The 22,201-nt window shown below is 39.9% G+C and overlaps 1 long non-coding RNA gene across 3 annotated transcripts in view; it reads left to right on the top strand.

The window, feature by feature from the left end:
• LOC138068698 (uncharacterized) overlaps positions 1–22,201 on the top strand; it is a 152,128-nt gene that overhangs the window by 57,681 nt on the left and 72,246 nt on the right. Inside the window, exon 5 of one of the 3 annotated variants that reach the window (XR_011143370.1) lies at positions 1,924–2,000. The exons of the other annotated variants lie outside the window; for them this stretch is intronic. This is a non-coding gene — a long non-coding RNA (uncharacterized lncRNA). The remainder of the gene's footprint in view (positions 1–1,923; positions 2,001–22,201) is intronic. 3 annotated transcript variants of the gene reach the window in all.

Raw genomic sequence — 22,201 nt, 5'->3', positions numbered from 1 at the left:
GCCACATAAGGTGGATAATCAGGGTACCAAAACCCAGGGGTGAAGCAGGGAACTAAGGGAAACACTGAATGCTGTCAATGTACTTTTAGGCTATCCATAATATTTCCACAGTGCTGGCAGACAGGGCACAGGATCTAAAGACGACCTTCCTTCTCGAATGGCAGCTGGAGGCCAAGGAGGGTGCCCCACGGAGTCTGAGATGACGACAGAGGCCTGTGTTTAGGCAACTGGATCCCACTTAGAAAGACATCAGCAAAACCTCATGATTTCATTTTTACTGTCATTATTTCATTCATTATCTTACAATATAAGACTGGTACGGAAGTTACTTTGACAGTTTAAAGCATTAGACAATAAAAAACAAGGACTCTATGTAGAAGACGAGTGTACAAACAGATGACTATGTGGAACAAAGCCATTTATATTTAATGAAGCTTCAAACTTTTTTTAAACTCATTTAGAGAAAGGGCCCTCTCTTTGTTCTGCTCTTGCTAAAGAACAACACAATAGGTTATGGTCCATGAATGCAGCTCCAAAGTCTTACTGTGGAAGTACTATAGTTCGAGTTTAAAATATTGAAAAGGGGCTTTATACACAGTATATAAGAACTTCCATGAAAAAACAACCATTTATATAATTATAATTTCTGTACTATTTATTCTTTAATTACTCCTCTGACCATAACTCTTTAAGTATTTTTTCCTGTCATATTTCCTTTTTTGTCTAGAACTACTTTTTTATTTCTCCTAGGGTACAGGAAAGAGTACATGAGGTCCCAGGCTCTGTATGTTCTTTCCCTTTTTCTCAAAGCCTTCCAGCAGGATATCCCAGATTTCAAAATAAATACAGCATTTTGTTTTTGGAAAACAGGAAGGGCAGGCCATGGAATGGATGGCAATAAAGATTGTTGCTGAGATTTCCAAACTTGGATCTCAAATTTTAGCAGAAACTGTACAGAACAAAACCTTCCCTTTTGAAGGTTCTAGGAAAAGAAGTCTTAGCAGGGAATGTTACATGGAAAGAATCTCTTTTCAGTCTTTTCTCTAAGGATTTACCTTTGCCGCTTAAGTACAGACTAGATTGTAAGCATGAGGAGAAATCTTTTGTAAAATAGTTTTAGATATTATGTCTGCTGACTGATGCACAAATGAAAACTAAACAAAGTTTTCATTATGTAGCAAGCAGCAGCAGCAGCCAATGCATTTTATTTTTATATTCCTATATTTGTGGGTTTGTGGTTTTTTTTTTTTTACTCCTACTACAGTTATGGTGCAAAAATTTAATGAGCTGAGCCATCTGCTAAAATCCAGTTTTGCTCTGAAAATCAACAGAAAAAATAGCAGCTTCTTCCTCAGAGAGGCTATTCCTTAAGAGGGTTCAAAGTGAAATTTTCTCGTCTTAGTAACAAAACCCTTTTCTTTTTCAGTGTCTTTTTTTTATTCGTGTTAGATTCATGGAGCCTGGGAAGCTACTCTGGGATGATCCAGACTCTTTGCAAATGACACTGTTAAACTTCCTCTTCCAGAGACAAATTTTCTCTTCAGTCATAGCTGTGAAGCTCTGTCAGGATCACGTATCAGACCGGTAGTGGGGTTCTCAGCTCTTAATATTGATTTTGTTTAGTGACATTTTAATTAAAATCACTTTTCAGAATATAACCATGCTTTTAGCGTTCAGAGCACTTGAAAACATCAGCCTTAGGATAAACCCTTTATTGACTCTATATTATCAGTAGGAGTTTTTCTAAGACACTCTGCTAGGTATGGCATCACAAGGATATATTTTCAGTCTTCTATGAGACTTTAGAAATTCCTCCATTGTTATCGATCTCATGAAGTCAATCAGAGGCAGAGGATGACATTTGTTGACAGATACTTACTTCTTCATTAGTGTAGACTTACTATATTTCTGCTCCTTTTGCAGACTGAGCAGGGAACATCCTTCTCCCCCGGTCTACGCAGAAGTGTATCTCAGTATGATCTTGGTATAGCATCAGAAATGTAAGTGTTTTCCAGCCTTGCAGTAATGATAGTCTTTTTTATCATCAGGCCTCTTCCTGAGGAATTTACGACGTGGATATCACTGCTTGTCGGAATGCCTTCTTGGGTTATTATTTTTAATTCAGAATCTTATCTTGTGAATGAATCTTGCATGTAAAATATCCTAAAGCTGTTAACAGCTTTTAGGATCTTCTCCTGTCTGATCCAAAAAGTATCTTTTTATAAAGTCTGGGTTTAGATATAACCTCTGCTGACCGATCGACTATTACAAAAAACCCCAGAGTTTTCATTATTTTTTACATTGTTCTTTTCCTTTCTATTCCGTGCTCCACAGCTCCATTTCCACTTACTGTTAAGTAGGAAGAGCTCAGGAGAGTATTATTCAAAATCTTTATACCCTTTTCTTTGCGTAGTGGACCCTAAAAGAAGCCCTAAGAGGAATAACCACTGCACAGATCCACAGATCCAAAGTAGCAGTTTGCTACTACTGCAGTTCAGAGGCCATTGTAATGGCAGTAGAGAAGATGCCTCATTAGTCTGTGAAAGATTCCAGGTTTAGGAGGAGGAAACTTTACTTCCCAGCTTCTCTCTCATCCTCCTGCTGGAAGACACTTACCAAGCTCTTGCTAAATTTTGAAGAGTAGGACTCTAAGCTATAGATGGGAAAGGAGAATAAATGTACCAGTAGTAAATATATTATATTTATATCAGTGGATGCTGAGGAATTGAGTACAAAAGTAAAGGCTGTGTTTGTCTGTCTAATCCAACCTGCTGGCTGCTGATGCATATATCCAAACAAATTTAGGAAATTTGATCACTGTATTTGAGAAAACGTAGGTGCCCCTACAATAAATGATATTTCATTTGGCAAGATTCAGGATGACAAGATTTCTTTCCATGCACATTATTTAGATTTTCTGCCTGGGTGAATGATTGGTGAATAGTCTTTATTATATGAGTCTGGCACAGAGATATCTCTGCAAGCCTAACTATGCTTGTGATTACCTCTTTTTTTTGCTACTTTTAGATATATGCAGTTCTTAAATTAGATTTCAGGGAAAACTTGCCAGTTTGCTTGCTGGCTGGAATACAAGGCTAGGATGGCGAGATCTTCTTTGCTCCAGAAATTGCTGGGAAAGAAACAGTAAAGATGGCTTGATAGAGTTAGGTCGTCCTGAGAAAGAGTACTGAAAAATTACCGCTTCTGCTTCTGCAACAGTGCAGTGACTATTACTAAGTATATTATAAATATTACTACTGTAAACAAGAAGAGAGTCACATCTCTCTCCTGTTCATAACTGCTAACTGATTTATGGACAAATTGATGATATGGGATGTAATTGGCTTTCAAGGCACGTCAAAGTGATATTCCAAGTCGGCTGAACGCATCTGATTTTGCCTAATGAATAAGTGACAAAAAAAAAGACGCTCCAGCTGGTGATCAGTGCTGCTTTTTCAGCAAATGATCCTGTTGCTATGAGAGACAACAGGGAATCTCAGCTAGCTGCAGTAGCGCAGTTTGATCCAAACCCAATATAGAAGATTTGTCCTTGCCAGGTGACACACTCTTTAGTGTTTTTGAGTGTTTACCGGACCTGCTGAAGGCTTGTTAACGTAATATTTCTTCCATTGGAATGTCAGCAGAAATGGAAAGAACTAACTTTTTTGTGATGCAGATTTACAAAGAATAACAGCAAATTAAGGATTCCCTTTGAAATGTCTGAAAAGATTACAGATGGGATAGGATCTCTGCATGTCTGCATATCCGGCATGCCTCCTGGATCAAGGAAGAGAAACTCCCGGTGCAGCCTCACCAGGGCTGAGTAGAGGGGAAGGATCACCTCCCTCGACCTGCTGGCAATGCTCTTCCTAATGCAGCCCAATGAATGTGAGCTTCTTCATATACTTTTTGGCTGTCACGTTGTATGCTGAAATCCAGTGAAATCCAGCACCGTAGCTGGTGGACAAATGCGCTTTAAAGAAGTTTTTATTTTTAGCAATCTGAAAGACAACTAGCAAAGCAAATTTTTCTTTTTACCTCGAGAATTCTTTCCTCTAGGAATAACAAAAAAAAAAAAGTTATTTAAAGCTGTACCTTTCTTATTTTGACTGATATAGATGATGCTGAGGGAGTAAAAGAGAGAAAATGAAGCCCTGTCAAACTTTTTTTTTTCAACTTTAGCTGATCTTTTTTTCATTTAGGAAGGTGTAAATATTAACAAAGAAAAAAGAATAGCCTATTTTGAATTGATCTTCATTTGAAAATAATCAGCAACATCTTAAGGAAGTTCTAACGCCCTTTCAGAAAAACGCCCGTTCTGTGTGAGTAGAGGAGCTCTACAGTAGGTTGAAGAGAGAACAGAATTGCTTTCCTTGCACATGTGTTATATCACACAGGAGCTGGGAGCTATTTTTTGCTCCCTGGTGGTAATACTGTAAAGAAGCTAACAGAAATGGAGAGGATCTTGCGGGTCCCCTACTACAGTGTAGTATATAGAAAACAGAGCTTCTAGCTCAGAGCTTAGATACCCTTAAAAGGTTTGTCGGGATAGCTACAGCAATAGCCTGCTGGAAACGCAGCTTATAAAAGAGCTGTTTTATTGATTCAACCTAAACCAGTCCTCCAAATAATTCTGCTGTACTGGCAAAAAATTGTTTGCTCTTTTATTTCCATTCATTCTACGTTGTCTATCAGCAGAGGTTTGCTAGTTAAGGTTGTGATTTTTTGGCTACTCTCCTGACAATTAGGTAGCGCAGACAATTTTATGTGCAGGGAGTCTTGTTGCAGCACCCATTGAACAGCTGTTGAGATCAGGTCCTGATACGTAGCAACATGCTATGGGAGGGACCGTGCTAACTCACATTACTGCTTGTTGATAACATGGTGGGCAGTAAGAAGTTTTTACTGCTCTGGTACCTTTTCATGTCAGAGTGAGATTTGTATCCGGTTTGGTGCATGAAACATGATATCTTGCATGCTAGTAGTGAAGGCTAGAGTTCAGAGCGGTGCTTGGGGAAGCTCAGTTTGTGGGAGAAACCAGCAAAGCCCAAGAAATGGAGCTGAGGGCTATTTTCATCAGTAACAAATACCTGCCAAAGCATGTTTCTTAAGTTGTATTTTTGCACCATGGGAACGGCTCTTTACAAGACATAATCGACTTTTCTAAACTCAGTGTGATTTCAGCTTCAGCTGAGCTGCATGCTCTTCTCAGCTGAGTCACCTCAGTATCCACCCCCTCTTTTCTTTGCAACTGGAGGGCAGATGGTTGTTGCTGGAATTAGCCAGGCATTATACCACCTGCTGCAAGTTTCTGTGTGTTCATTATCTTTGCAGCCATCTTTTGGCAAATGAGGGGGAAGGAGGGCTTAGAAAGTGTCTTGGGACTTCTTTCATGCTGTTTTGCACTGCCTACTATCTCTGAGGAACGGTGTTCCCTCACCTGGGCTCAGCATGCCTCACCCAGTGAAGGATGCATTGGAAAGAAAGCAAGTTTGTGTATAAGAGCAGGCCTTCTTCAACCCCATACTGCAGCATGACATAAACAGCACTCGGTAGTAGCATCAACTAGGGGCAAATAAAGGTGCTCCAGACCACTAGGCATTGCTGTGCCGTAAGATCCCTTTGCAGGGTCACCTCTGTGACCACTCAGGTGACACTGACAGTCATGGGCAGTTTTGTGGGACTCTGCTCCCCTTGTGTGGAAGCATGGTCTCCCACTCTTGTCAGTAAGTATCAGGACCAGCCAGCAGGGATCCTGCTGATGCTCAGAGACAGAAGCGGTACCAATATTTACGTAACATCTGGATGTTTTATGCTTGGATAACACTGTCATTTTAATCCTCCTACTACAAAATCCTCCTCTGCTAGGAAATACGAATACCTGAAGTTGTCCTTATGGGTAAATGAGTGCAGCAGTTGTTCCTGATAGATTTGGGACTCATGTTTATCACTCATGTTTTGTTCATGTTTATCAACTGTGTCTCCATAACCAAGCGTTACCAAGGACCAAAGAACCAAGGAGTATGTTCGTTTTAAAACTAGAACCTGAGGCTATGGTGTGATGATTTGACTTGCAGGAATAGTTTCTGTATTCTTGCTTACAGAGAAAATATATTAATCTAGCCCCAGTCTTGATGTACTGAATAGTCATTTTCCACTCTTTGTCTTCTTTACAGCAAGTTAACTTCTCTGATCTTCACATGCCCCTTATAAGGTAGATTTTATTCCCATTTTCAGGTAATAGAAATTTAGGCATAGAAAAATTTAATTGCTTTAAAAAAAACCCTTAATTCTGTTAGAATTTAGGAACTACTGTCTTGTAGGCCTGCTCTGCGGCCACAACACTTCATGTCCTGATTACACAGCTAGAGTAATCCACTCTAGCTCTAGGGACAGAGCTAATTCCAGCTGATGTTTCTTTGAAAAGAGAATATTAAGAGGTTGCAGTTACTTCCCTTTCTCATTTCACCTATATGGATGGTACGTTTCTCTGCTGAAGGGGATTGCTATGGTTATCAAAAAGTAGAGATTTATCTCTGAGCAACTGCCATCATTATTCTATGAGCAGTATTTGACTCTTCAGTTGCAGATTGCTAAGGAATAATGCAAAAACCATGTGGACTGAGCTCAGAAAAATAATAAGTTAGTCTCTACTATTATCACCATCTTCCATTCCAGTGACTTGTTAGTTTGGGACACATGCAAAAAAAATACGAAACTGCTGACCATCTGAATCTCTGCAGGAATTTCTTGTAGTGAAATGTCTTATTCTTTACTAATGGTGTGTAGAAATGCCTGTTAGCACCCTTACACTGACAGACTTTGCAGGAGAGACAGCTTGTAGTATAAATTACAGCTTTTTTATTGTATCTAGTCATGTTATGCAACTAGAACTTTTGCATTTGTGGTTTATGGTTTTGCACTTTTGGAGTATAGGATTTAAGCTTGCTGTAGATTGCTGAAAAGGATTCATAGCTTTCAGTGTCTGGAGTAGAGGTTCTGCCTAACATTCATTTTGTAATTATTGAGAGGATTGGCTATAATGACTCCAATGGTATTTCTCAGCCCTGCCTTTGTGTCTGTCTCCCTCAGCTTTTCCAGATAGGAACCATCTTCTCTGACAGAGCTTAGCACTTGCACCGGCCGGCTTGGGAACCACTTGTAACTCAAACAGTCGGCAGTTTCAGCTGCCCCAGTACTTCAGTTGTTTTTCATAGCATTTGTCTGATAAAAGTGGAATTCAAAACTAGGACAACTTTGGGAGTCCCTATCATCAGTGTTTTCTACCTTAATATTAGTTGATCTTTTACCTTGGATGTAGTAATTTTGTAGTTGTTTTGGTAAAAATGACACCGTGGGATGCAGGTTTTTATGGAATCTCGGGCTTTCTGATTTCTTGCCATGTGACAGTTGCTCCAGTATTTTGGCTGGGGAGGGGTAGGGGGCGAGAGAAGTGGACAAGGGTTTTCTCAAACTTTTCAAATTAGATCCTTTCATATCCCCAAAGAAAAAACAAAGGAAAAATAGTCATTTCTTTAAGATTAAGGATATTCAGCCTTTGCATTAGGAAATCAAATTGAACCAATCTTCCATTGGAATGGTATCTACTGCTGAGTTTCCAGCCTCTTGTGGTCAGTTATGACACTGTTGTCGTTCTTCTGTGAGTGGAGCTCGATATGTGACTTAAATTGGAAGTCTTGGGCTAAATTCAAGTGTAAATGATAATAAGCTTTGAACTACCTATGCTCAATTTCAAGAGGGAAAGTTATTCCTAAATAGTTATTCAGTGTTTTGAGTTGTTTTATTTTTATTGTTTTATTTTTATTTCCTTATTTTTATTTTATATTTATTTCCTTCCTTTTTATTTCTGTTGTTTTATATTTATTTCCTTCATCTGTTTCCTACCTGTGCCATAAAACTTCTAAAAATGTTTGTTACCGCTCATATTAATCCAAAATGAGGTTAGGTATGAGCATTTAAAATTTTATTTCCTCCAGGACAGTAGATAACAGCCACACTGAGTCCTCTTAAGTGTGTATGTGATGAGATCGATGTTCATCTGAGTGAGGCATATTGTATTTTATTCTTAGATGTTATGGGAGCACAGTTGCAGTCATCATCTTTCTAGCAGATTAGATGTGGTCATGAAATATTTTCAAAGTTTCTAGAAAAACAGAAAATCTGGCCTCAACCCAAGAATCTTCTGTTGTGCAGAATCTTCTCCACAGATCCCAAGGTTCTGCAATCCGATTCAAACAGTGAAGTGAGTCCTCCTGAAAACGAAGTCTTTAGACTGATATTTACTTATATCTGGCTGCCCGGGAGTTCAGGTGAAGAGAAATCAAACTTGTGGAAAGGACTGTACCTGAATGCTGATTTAAAGTATGAAATAACTTCGGAGACTTTGTTCACAGGCAGCTAAAATTGAAGGTGTGGCTAGGTGGAGTGGTTTTTTTTTTTTTGATCTACATTATAGTTGATATCATCTGCAACAAATATGTAATGATTAAGGAAGGCCCACTACTTAATGGTGACGAATGTCTTGAGCAAAATGCTTTTTCTCCTTGCAGATTGAAACAGCTTGCCACTGTGCATCTCTTGTTCTTATCAACACCAATACTGCTAATGTAATAGGAAATAATGTAAAAATAATCATAATATTAACAAATAAACCCATATAATTTTCAGACTTGAAATAACTCCCAAACTCGTATTTTAAAACCTTTAAATTGATACAAGGTAATGGAGAACATCATGAAAACTGATTTTTCATGTAAAATTATTAGTTGAGTGTTCAGGACAAAAAGAAAAAGCCACAAAGTAGATACTTCATGTTTGTCACCTTTTTGGCAGCATTGCGACCAACGCTCTGATGTCACCCCCCCTATATCATCTTCTTTTGCCTTGCACCTGCCTGCAAAGAAATCCTGCAGGGCTCTGCATGGAGGACTACAACAAATGGTATGATGTAGCTCCGTGATACCTTCCCACCTACTCAGCTTTCTCTACTCACTGTATTATTCTGTTCAGCAGTAACGGCAGGAAAGATGAATAGATCCAGAAGGGTAAAGAGGGTCAGGAAAGAAGGCCTGCAGTTTTTCCATTCAGGCAAGTGTTTTCCCAAGAGGCAGCGCAGTTTCCCTGCATCTACGAGACGGTTGGCTTCAGAGTTCTGAGGTGCTTATAGGACTTGTTTCTCTACGCAAACCAGCCTCAGCGTTTCTCTGCTGACAGGGGCGGGCAACGCAAAATTCTTTTGCCCAACTCAGGAATGAAGCTCCAGGACAGACATTCAACAGGGACAGCCCAGGCAAACAGGGCACTTCGTTTTAAATTAAACCTTGATTAACTTGTTAGCAGGATTAATGCAGGGCATTGCACGCAGTGATGTCCTTTCCAATCCTGAGTCCCCAAATCATGAAGCATGCATCACCGGTAATTGCCAAGTGCTTACAGAGGGCACAGAAATGCTTGTGAGAATAAACTTGTGGTGGCACATGGATTACATAATGACAGTTTCCATGTCAGGGGCTGTAAAGACCTGTGTCACTCATGGCTCTGTTACTTCGAAGTCAGATGTCATAGCAATATAACAGCACTTAGAAAGGCCGTGGGAGAGGGGAAACAGGAAGTGCCAAGAGGGCTGTGCCTGGAGAGTTCATAGTTTGTATCTTTACACAGCTTGACAAGGCCCGACTCCCTTTTGGGGGTTTCCCCAGTAAGTTGCCTTTCTTCTCCTTTTTACAGTATTGAAAGTGAGGACCTGACCTCCCACAGCCATTTGCTGCATTCACAAGGCATTTCATTACATGTTTAGGAAGCTGTTTTGAGAGGAGTGAAGGGGGAAATTCTGGCTGTGCTACAGCTACTTTTTGCCAGTGGAGCTGACCTAAAGTGGCAGCAAAGCGGCTGGAAGGCTCCCAGGAGAAATACTGTGGCTTGAGGAACATCACAGTGGGTGTATGTCCGATTGGTATCTTCAGACTGCAGGAGACACGCCAGTGGCACATCTCAGGCAGAAGAAAACATTAGAAGCATTTTCATACCTCATTTATTCCCCAGTACCACAATGGTACGTGGGAATCAGTGCAATCGGGGAACAAGCGTAGGCCTCTCTCAGTGCTTCTGTGACTTGCAGTAGATGATGTAATTTCCAGAATGATGTATACCTCCAGGATAGAGGCATGAGCCACCTAAACTCAGTGTCTTCATCTATTCCAATAGACTGTTTAATGGAAAACTTTGATTCAGACAGGGAGACTTAATTTGTTTTGACACTTGTGAAAGGAAATGAAGGCATTTAGGAAGTGAGGATGAAGTCCTCCAACAAGGATCAAGCCTTGTTGAGCATGTATACATTAAAGTTCTGCAGAAGCTAGAGGCTTTCCAGGACTGGCATACAGCATTGCCCCTTCCTTTCAAAGCAATATGCAAATACTAAGACTATTAAAAAAATACTTGACTCACAGCTCCTCCTCCACTTGACATTTAAGTCTCAAGATCAAGATTAGGAAAAACAAATCAGAACATCTATATTTAAATCAAATGACACTCTACTGGTACCACTTACAGATGTCTGAGTAGCTGTCAGCTGGGCAAAGGGGAAGTTGGACCAACAAAATCTCTTTATAAGAGAAGTGCCTACAGGTACCTTCGTTAAGCGTTCACTTATACTCACTGTCACAGTCCAGCTGTCCAGCATTACTGTGGGTAATGAATGTTGAACAAGGTCTGTGACAGGAGGAGGGCTTTATGGCTGTGAGGAATTTGCATTGCTCTGTGGAAGCAGCTGCTTTATTTCTTCTTTGGCAAAAAAAATTCAGTTAACTTCTGGGAACGTGGAAGTACACCAGAGCGTATTTTGAGTAAATGTTATCTATTTTAGCTAGCTACTAAGCAATAAGTTAAAAATTTTCAAAATCACATTATTTTGAGATATTCAACTTAGGGCTTACTGGATAATTTCAAATTTTAGGCACACGGTTATAGAGGCAGTCAGCACGTAAAAGTCACAGAGCAGTGACATCTGACTGAATCTGTCCTCTGAAGCACACAGACAGCTTGAGAGAAGAACAGGGGAAATATTGTTGGCTTAGCAGTGTTTTGGTTTGATCCACTATTAACAAGCATTCCAGGAATTACATTATAGTGAATACTTGTGATATTTTTACCAGTTGTTTTGGTACAGCCATTATCCTGCATACCTGCCTGCCAGCTGACGGCTCCAGTGAAGACTCCTGTTGTGTTCCCCTCTGCCCGATTGCCCAATCCGTCTTCCCAGCCTGTGTTCTAAATAATTTTCCTTTCACGCTTCTCTCTGCAGAGCTCCCACGTCACCTTGCCTCTAAAGACTTCTGCTTCCACATAGCTTGTCAACCCTGAGCCACCTTTGCCGATGAGCCTTTGCACTTCTGCCGTTCCATAGCTGCAGATGCAATACGGCATTCTACAGACTAGAGACATTATATGCCTCTTAGGGAAGCTTTTTATTACTCCTTGTTTTATGATTTTTCTTGACCATTCACTTTGAAAGAAGTAGGGCTGCTCTTTGTACACAGCACAGGAAACAGAATCACCTGCTTGTTTCTCTTCTGTGTTTGGCTTTGGTACCTTAGGAGCCCCAGTGATTGGTAATGTAGAAGTCCATGTGTTCATGTCTTCTGGAAAAACCAGCCATTTCCTTTCTGCTCTTCAAAATTTGGGACATAGCCGTTTCTTTAGTGCAGTAATTCAAATTATTAATACAGTCCTCCTGAAATGTTTGGAGATTACGGAGCTCAGAACTTGTTCACAGCCTGAACCATGCTTAAATGCACAATTCTGATGTGTTAAGACAGTCACAGTTCTAAAAGCCACTTTTGAAACAAAAAGGTAAGAAAGATGTTTTATTTCAAAGCGTCCAATACAGTTTTAAAAAATAAAGATGAAATTTTAGATTTGCTTAACTGAAAAGCATCAGCACTGGAAAACTTATGCCACATGTATCATCAGATACATCTTTATTATAAGACTAAAATAGACAATTTAGATCTTGAGAACTTTTTCTTGTGGTAACTGACAGTTATATATATTTTTTTCGAGTATAGTCAAGTCTATACCTGCACGCTTCACTGAGCTGAATGCATCCAATACATGGCCATAGATTATACTGTGAGAAACAGCAGCTCTGTCGTGGGATGTACAGGGCAAAAATATTGGTAGATATATCTGTGCAAGCTGGCAAAAGCTATGAGCTCGTTCATTTTCCAGCAAGTTCAGTTTACTCAAATTCCCAGTAAACTGAAATGAGTTGCTTAAGTTTATTTTGAACTAGTCCTAGTCAAATGCTGACTCTGTCTCTTTAGGAAACATTTTTCTCTACTGGCTACTTCAACATTTTGGGCCTAATCTCGTTCACTTATATTAGTGACTGCAGTGTAGAAAGGAATATGCACGCATACAAGTGCAGATGCAAACACTGTACAGTGAAAGCCAGTACTTTGTAGTGTACATTTGAAGGCCTGTCCACGCACTGAAAGTTATGCTAATTTCTCTAGTCCTTCAAATGAACAGCATTGCTGTCTGATGCTTAAGTTAGAGGCAAGTGTTCCCTATTTTTGCTGTTTGTGCCTCAGACAGGAGGTATAATACATGACAAGCGCGATATAAAGAATCTTCCTTTCTGTAGTAAAGTGGACATTATCAAATGTAGACTTCATGTAGTACGGAGTAGGTGAGATCAGTGCTGCCTAGGTGTAGAACATGCCCCAACGTGGATCAGAAACCTTAAACTGACTTCATCATCCTTGCCTGTATTATATCTTGTAAGGAAAGAAGCTCCATTGATGTTGAAATATTGCCACCTCTTCCTGAATAGTGTGGTTCCACTTCTCTTGAAGGGGGAAGTTCTGTGTGTGATAACATGCATAATGTCTTTTGGAGAAACATTTGTTAAAGTTAACAACAGTAACTACCAGATATGTTGTAGGTGTTGGACTGCTTGCCATCCTTTCTAGAGAAAATATATACCTATATTAAGAGTGCCACTAATGACCATCATTTAGGAACTTGATAAACAAGAGCAGGAATACAACGGAGAACAGAATTCCCAGTGCACAAATTCCTAGTCCAATGGCCCAGCCAGCAAATGGCCTTTAGCAGAATAGTGTTTGTTGAGGTCTAGAATAGCTCTTACTCTTTTTGGCAGAAGTAAACAAAAACACGACACAATAAACTGGGTCATTTTTAGGGGTGAGTAAACTGAATATTTTCATAATTTTTCTACTTCCTAAGGAAATCTGAATAAATCCCTTTTAGTTATTGTCGTTTCTTCTTCTCTTCCATCCCTGTTACATTTCATCTAACAACCTTGCTGCAGTAACAGTTCTCTTGTGTCTATTGCTCCAACACTCTCCCCTTGTCTGTCCCCCCTTCCCTTTTAATCCTTACCGAATGCCAGCATTTTTTCTATATTCGAAGAAGTCTTTCCTTTAGAGCGGTTTACAACCTGGTCCCTGGATATTGTTTGTTTGCTAGTACATTCATTTGATAACTGTTTTTCATTTTCTGTGACAGAACATACAGTCCTGGGTAGTTTTATAAGGTGGCTGTCTCCTTCGGCAGGCATGGGTGCTGCCCCACCTGTGTTTGATCAGCTGCCTTCTGGCTGGGACTATTCAGGCGATACAAAAGCCAGCAGGCTGCTCTGATGGAAGAAAGATGCCAGGAAAACTCTAGATCTTTAGGAAGCAACTGATTACCCCCAGTTGGCCCTGCAGCAAGGCAGAGGCCTCAGAAGACAATCCTAGGTTAGGAGAAAAGGCTGTAAAGGGGATGATTTGTTCAGGTTTTTCTGTGTCTAAGTAAGAAATGAAGCACTGAGGTCACAGGACTTACTGAAAGCCAACCTTTCCTGGGACAGAGGTTCTGGCCACAGTATTCCTGTGATGTAAAGAGCTAGCCTCAGAATCACTAGCTTATTTTACGTAGGCCAAACACCCATCTGGAGTGCTGACTTAGTTGCTGCTGCACTACTGTTCCAGTGCAACAAGTTGCAGGCCAGGCAGCTGCTGAAGGCAGGTAGGACTCTTGGGTGAGGTGGCAAGACATAAGGGACCGCAGGCATTCTTTTAAACTCCTATTTCACTCTACAGCTTGAAACCCTCTATCGTTCTTTTGTAGCTGAACAAGGTATGAAGTTGAAACAAAGGAATTGTTCACAACTACAGAGTGAAGGGTGTGGAGGTAAAGTTTTATCTTACTTTCTCAAACCATACTATATAGGTAAAACGCATCCACATGTGTGACCAAGTGACATAGACTTGAACTAAATGTAGGGCTTGAGAAACTGCCCTGCTGTAGTAGTGATGCCGAATGAACAAAGGCAGGAATTGCTATACCTCCCAGGGCTGTCTAAACTGCTGTGTCTAATTTTGCCTCTCTTGGTTTCCAGAGGTTACTGTTAGCAAAAGGCAGTGGAGCAGTTCCTGGGAGCAGCATTTGCTTCCCTTCCTGGCAGGTCAGCCAGAGAGGCCTGCTGTACTGCACGTCACCTTGCACCTCTAGTGCTGCCATGCAGCTGAGCAAGTGAGCCAGCTGGATGCTGTTCAGGAGGAAATTCCTGCAACATTTACTAGAGAGAACCTGTAAATAACTTCCCCTTTTCCTGTTTTGCCTTCAGGGTTGAGATGGTGCAGGGACTAGTTCTACTAATCCTGAGGTATCTTCACGTGCTCTTCAGAAATCAAAGCAGTCTTAGCCCCAAGTGACGGCTATCTTGAACAGCATCGTGCAGTTGTTGAGAGTGGTAGGAGAGAAACGAAGCCTCAACTATTTCAAATCTGGCCCTGCTAGGAAACAGGAGAACGTTAAGGCTACTTAACCCTAATAAGCTCATCTCCATGTCCTCTCCTTTTCTGCCTCCTCTTTTTTGGAGATGGGGAACAGGTGGATGGGGAAAGACACTTACAGAAGAATCGTTAGAACTGAAAAGAGAAAGGGGGCATTCCAAAAGAGGTAAGTATATATAGGTCCATGTTGAAACACTTGGAAGAAGAATTTATTGTATGCATTGAACTGGTTTGATAGTGAATGTGATTTTGGTCTCAGAGGCTGACAACTTCATCACACTTAAAAATTGTTTCTTACTTCCACAGTTTAATATCTGAACAAACAGATTCTCCCTTATTATTTTAAAGAAAAGAGGACAGACTGGCTTAGAATTGTCAAATAAAGGATGATTCCTGATAGTTCAAGATCCAAAACAGTTTTAGACGTTCATAAAATATTTTTTTCTATTTTTTTTTTAACGTTAAAGGCTTTAAGGAACTATTGCCAGTCTTTCCAAGTATTACAAACTGGTATTATGCTAGGATTATCAGAAAGTGAAAGATAAAGAAAATAAGAATGACATTCTTTCTACAATCAATTTAGGTTTTTAAATCATGCGCTGTGATCAAAGATAGAGGATTTGGATATTAGGATCACAATCAGTTAGCAGATATCTTGTTTAAATTGATGTAGTTCACTCCATGGGTAAATATTTAAAAAACACATTTGACTTTACTTGAGGGAGAATTGTCCCTTTTAGGAGACATAAACACATTTCCATGCATATGTAGCTGAGATAATAATTGCATATACCACCACACTCAACTTGAACGAAATACTACTATTAGAAATACTATTATTAGAAAAGCACCTGTCTGAAAATGGCACAGTCTCACTCAATAGTATATATTCATTTATTGCCATACACTTATGAAATATGTTTAAAATGCTTTCACTCCTTGCCATGGTTGTGGTGGGAGTGAAGTATGAGCCTTAGACTGGCTCACATCAACAGAATTAAGTACCAGCTGTACAGCCAGAGTCCCCTCCAACTGTATTTTTTGACTGAGAGCAACAGGGGTATACAGTCAAATATATCAAATTTAATTTGGCCTGAGGAATCTTTTACTGATGCATGCCGCTTGATTCCCTAGCTTGAATTTGAGGATCTGGCAGTTGATACTTTATATTTGAATATTAATGGAATGAATGTGAACTGAAAGTAGTGCGGTATTTATATTTGCTTCTATAAAACATGGCCTTGAATCTCATTGTGTGCAGAAGTATTTTAAAATATGTATTAATGGCTACACCAATCCAGTAGCAAATACCGTGTGAAAATCCTGTTTAGCTAGCTGAAGCTTATGCAGTAAGTTAAAATATGTAAATTTTCTAGGTAATACTCAGAAAACCATATATTGATTGCTTGTTAAACGCCAGAGGTCCATGAATGTTGATATGCAGAAATATGTTCTTGTACGCAAGTATCCGTCTACAGATAGATTTAAAATTCCAGCCCATCGTTGCCAGTAGTCATACCAACACTGACAAGATTGTTCATTCTAGTGTAGTAAACAGAAGAGTACAGGAATATTTGCATGAAGAATACAAGGTCCCAGTCCCAAGAGTATACAGTTTAGTTTAAACATATGAGATATATTAGAAGTTGCTAGATTCCTGGAGGATGCAGGCCGTGTTCTTATCTTAGGCAACTATTTCAGTGACTGCAGTGGAATTATTCAGATTAATACTTACGCCTGAAGGTACAGTTTGACCCCTTGCCTTTGAGGAAAAAAATCCATGACTGTAATTTTGTTTGTATGACGGCAGTGAGTATTTCACTGGTTTTGAAAAGCATTATCATCCTGGAGTGAAAAATTCTTCTTACCTTAGACCAGTTGGTCCTGTCCCAGTTTACAGTCCAGGAGTTTAAAAAGCTTCTGAGTAGCTCATGCTATGGGTTAATGACATAGTAGATTTTAAATCAAATTTGCCTGAAACTGGTAAGTTTAGATGCTGAGAATTTTCAACTTTTATGAGAGGTATATACCAGCCTGAAAAATTCCAGGTCCAAGTCTCTGCTTTGCTTTATTCAGAGCAAAGGGTGTTTTTCCTCCGTCTTAAATCACTCCGAATTAGATAAGCTTCAGTATTTGTTTTACTTGCTGCTCAGACCAGCACCCCAGTATCAGCCTACAGGGACTGTCTGCCTTTGGTAAAAAGTGATTACAGAGCTCTAAATTCTTCTTCAAACAGTTCAAAAATGGCCATTTTGGCAATTCAGTTTTGCAGAATTAATAAATACATAAACAAAGATCAAAAGAGTTTCTTTGTGTCCCAGTGCAGAGCAAAAATGTATTTCCAAACCTCAAAAGGCATTGCGAATCAAAGTTAGACTGTCCTTTCGTCAGTATTATTTTTAAAGCCTTTTCTTTTCATGGGGTGTCCCTTTGTTCTTATATTTCAAAATAAGCCCTGTACTGAAATAATCAGTGGCACCAAAGCAGAATGATTTACATCTGGATTTTGGTAGAAATTACCCCAGTCTTCTCTAGACCCTCTCTGGGAGTCGGCACTTGAGATTCTTCTTGTCTTTCCATCTCTCCTTATGAGACTTTACTCCAAAACTCATAAAGAGAAAGCAGTTCAGAGACTTGATAAACAATCACCCTGGCTTATCAGCTCAGCAGCACAAGGTGCAGACAAAGCACCCCAAAGGTATTTTCATAGCCCAGCGTGACTCAGTGCGTTGCTGAAGTCTGCTACGTCAGAGCCTCAAGCTAACCTGTGCAAAACTATCTTAGAAGGAGGTTCATTTCAGAGGCTGATAGAGTCTGGGAGCCTTCCAGAACTGGTTTAGTTTGCCTCTGGGAAGGCTTGAGTACCAGTAGCTAGGGAACAATTCAGTGACAGCGGCAGCTTGTTTTGAAAAGATTTAACTCTGTATTCGTGGTGCTTGCAAGGATAAAGAAGTAACTACTCATCAGTCTGGATAAGTGTTTCATGAACACACAAATAGCTAATGTGAAAGGAATTTAAATGTGTTATCCAGAAGCAATTCACTCTTACTGAGCCTGAAATAGTAAGCAATGAGGTGACCAAGTGACTGCGTAGTTAAAATACTGGAAGCGATGAGGTGCCTCTTTGCACAGAGGATACTACCTGTGGTTGCACTGACCAGGCACAGTTGTCCACATATTAACTTTTCCTGCCTAGCATAAGCTCACAAGCTAGCATTGGCAAAGCGAGGCCCAGTTACCTTCTAAATTTACAAGGTTAATGAAGGTGACTTCTCACCTACTCTCACCTTTTTACAGTCTTCAGCCTCAGATAAAAAATACCTCTCATGAACCAGGCCTCTTCCTATCCAGGCCTGAAAGTACCACACCCGTGTAGCCCAATAATATTAGAGGGAACAAAACCAAGATAAATATAATCTGTCAGTATATGAAGGTTGGGGTCTTTTGTGAAGTGCTTAGGGCTTAACCCAGCAATTGTATGAGCAGATGAAATACCGCTGAAGTCAGTTGCTTGCTGTCTCCAAGAAGGAATTTGATCTGTAACCTACCATTGCATCTTCTCCCCGAATATGCTTAAAGCCCCCATGAGAAGGACTTTTTGATTCTTGCTAAGTGTAACCTTAAATTGCAGCACTTATTTAATTTTGCCCTATATGATAGGGTCAGGATCCCTTTGCACTTGCACAAGATAGATAGTCACTACTCTGAAGTGCTGATAAATAAAAGAAGGATATGTTGACAGGAGGGGACAAAATTTACAGCACGGTTAAGAGATACTAATCAAGTCAATTAGTTTTAAGCATTCTGTGAGCACAGCCAGAAATTGATACCCCAAATTTAAGCTTTTGTCTCTGGTACAAGACCATTCCTTTCTAGACATTGCTGAGAATGGTATTGATACCAAGTATATAACTACCTTTGTACCTTTGCTGAATCTGAAGTGAAAATAAGCCAGAAGAATGAACAAGCAGGATGTTAAATCTGCTGGTGCACTTAAATTGTACATCTTTTTAGTGCTTAAAGCCTTTCTTTTTCACAGAAGACTTGTCTGGGGAAGTAATTCAGATCATTATGGGGAGCAATAACAAAAACCTTAGGATAAAGCAACTTTTCTTGGGAATGCATTATCTTGAAATAGGGAAGCTGTAGAATTGGATGTATTGTGTTGCACACATAAAGACCTTGTTGAACTCAGTACCTGAAAACATTCAGGAACTATGTGGGTGACCTATTTTGATTTCACTAGCGGGTGAAGTAGCTACTTAGTCAGTCACCTTTGTATAGAAGTTGCCCTGATTAACAGACATCACACTGGGAGGAACTGGAAATACCGCTAAACTTAGCGCGTAGCAGGGGAACTTCTTTTTCTCAGTGGCAGCATTTACATTTAACCTGCCTGACTTCCTAATTTAAAGTGCAGTAGAGTGGTTCTGAGGTACAAAGACAACATCCATCACGGAAAAGGGAGAAGAGCAATGCCCACCCACTTCTACAGCCAGTTCTGGCATATTCACCTATAAGAGATATGCCATCTTGTGACCTGAACTCTAAGCCGTAGGTCCACAAAGTACCACTGCGTTCCTATACCCAAGAGCTTGCCTTCCTGCCAGAGGCACAAAATTTCAAGCTGCCCCACTTAAAACTTGTGTTAATTGTTAAATGACAGGAAGCCAATTTCAGGTGGAAAATCATCAGTGTTTCCAAGCTGTCATGGAACTAATTTATTCAGAGCCACAAAGAGTTTAAGCACAGAGAATCATCCTCCACTTTCACCGTACAGAAAGGCTGTAGTCTGAGGTATCCTGATAGAAGAAGTGATTTCTTCTTGTTTTAACCCTCTGCTTTGTTGCAAGAATGTTGTCACTATTCTAATACCAGCTACAAGGTGCGGGGAAAAATAAGCCACCACCACCACCAAAGTCTTCAGACTGTTTTTGAACTCACTCAGTACTGAAAGATACAGTGGAAAATCTTATATTTTTACTTGCCAATGAATATAATTTAAACTATTATTGAATTCTTAAATCCAAGTAGCGATTTTTCATGAACTGTTGACACAAAATGCTTTGTGAACAGTTTCTATGCACATGTAAATGCATTTCTGCCCTTTTCAAAAGAAATCAGAATTAGCATTTTCAGACTATATATATCCAACAGTTAAAAGGCCTTCTCGTTTATCTTAACCGTTTGGAATGAGATTATATCAAGTCCTGGGAGGGCACAGCATGAAGCAGTGACAAACAGGTTGTCCTAATTAGGCAGTAGGTGGCAACAAGTCTAGAAGATTAAATTTTCCCAATTTAAGAAATGATCCAGATCATTTCTTAATAAATAAACAAATATTGGTAAGTGACCAAGCAAGCAAAGCGTGACTAACTATTTAAACTGTATATACCATAGCACAAAAAAAAAAAAAAATCCAGCTTCAGTATCTTTGTAAAGTCTGCAGCAGTACTAGTGTCTTCTGGGCTGTTTATTCACGTGCCCTAAACATGTGGGGCTCTCTTGACATGAAACTGTCAGAAGAGTGCTAAGCATCGGCATCAAAGTATTAAAGTGCTGGTGTCTCATATGCTCTACTGCCTTTGAGCATACTCAACCCTTTGACTTCTCCCTTATCATGATGCGGAATATAATTGCACACTTAAAGATGAAAGGCTAACCAGTGATTTATTTAACAGTCTAGATAGTACAACTAGCCCAATTGATATATATTTTTTTTTTTGCCTCTAAGAACTTGGCTCAGGTATAACTCAGTGTCACACTAACATAAAAGTTACTCTAAGGCAATCATGGCAGCTTTTTGTAGTAGATGGGGATAGTAGTAGTTAGGGATAAACTTGATGAACGTTTCACAGTTTGTGGTCAAGAAAGCTAAATGACAGAGCCAGGGCTACTTCTGCCCAGCTAGATTATAGCAGTTTTGAACTTGAAAAGGAGGGCCTGACAGCAGCACCTGTCCGTTTCATGGTCTGTGCAACTTGTGAGCACTTACAATAAGTTCATTTTCTCCAGCAACGTTACAGGCTTTTTCTAATGGCCTGTGGTACTTCAAAGTACTATGTATAAATCTGATCTTTGAAGGGCATCAGATCTGGGATTTACTATGGAAGTAGAAGTAGCAGACTGTTAAATACTAAAATAGCATCTGCCATCTGGATGCTGCAGGTGTGTGCAATATAAGGCTGGGATACGAGTTACAGTGTTCAGTTTTGTGCCAAAGTAAAAACTGAACTGAGTTGTCAGTCAGGCCTAACTGAAGGAACGCAGGCCAAGAGCTACAGGATTCAAAGTCTAAACCCATAGGAAATCACATAGCATCAGATTTCAGGCATTCAGTGGGGCTTCATGTTATTAACTGTGCCAGAAAGGAACGGAGAAAACTGATTGTTTGCAGAAGAGGTCATTTAACATATCTTAGACTGAACTGGCATCTCCCAGCGATTAAAAGGAATTTCTACAACTTAAGTATAAGTGTCACTCCAGCAGACAGCTTTAACGCTCTTTCTTTAGGCCAGGAATGGATGAGGCCACAATACACGTTGTCTTCTCTAGAGGAAGGAAGTTCATTTCCCGCCTCTGAGGCCCACGATAGCTCGGCGTTCCAGACGGCCTTTACTTATCTCAGTGACCTTCCATTTCTCTGCTTTGCTGAGAGTCTATTTTAAGTCATTCCATCTTCGAGGAAAAATTTGCTCTGGAGTTTCACGGAGATTAGGCCCAATGAGCTTATATTAGAACAACTCAAAATACCTATAGAGCGCATGAGTTCTTAAAGGTAGGATTTTGAAGTCTCATTTTTCATTACAAGGACACTAAATACAAAGGGATATCGTATGCACTACCAGTGTAGGTGTTACGAAGGCTAGAAGGTGATCATGACTGGGGAAAATGCTAGAAAGATAGCTCTAAGAAAGCAACAGCTGTTCTGTAAGGAGAGACACGGACTATTAGTCATATTCTTCAGCTCCTTTTAGTTTAATTGTACTTCATCTCACTGGCAAGCATTTTGATGAAGTAAATTTAAAAACTTCTCTTTGTTAAAAAGCTGGAACTCTATTAACAGGCTTTGTCAAAACTGAGACGTCAAAGTCCTGGACAGAGTAGTTCAGAGACTTAAAGAAGCCCCTTGTGTGTTCCAGCAAGTCGCAGTTTTCTCCTAAGCTTACGCTCTAACTCAGCCAGCTTGGCAGATATGAAGACACTATTGCCCTTATTTTGACTACGCTTCCATTAAACTGTGTTACCTAGCTCAAGCTAAGGGCGCACTTTTAAATCCCATCCCAGAACTTGAAAGTAAAGTTTCACACATCACTTTTCTGCAATTCAGAAAGCAATTCTGAGGAAGGAACTTAAAGCTTCCACAAGTTTCG

The sequence above is a fragment of the Struthio camelus genome, chromosome 11, assembly GCF_040807025.1.
Source record: "Struthio camelus isolate bStrCam1 chromosome 11, bStrCam1.hap1, whole genome shotgun sequence".
Taxonomy (NCBI): Eukaryota; Metazoa; Chordata; class Aves; order Struthioniformes; family Struthionidae; genus Struthio; species Struthio camelus.
Note: the sequence above shows the minus strand (reverse complement) of the source record. Positions and strands in the feature narration are given on the sequence as shown.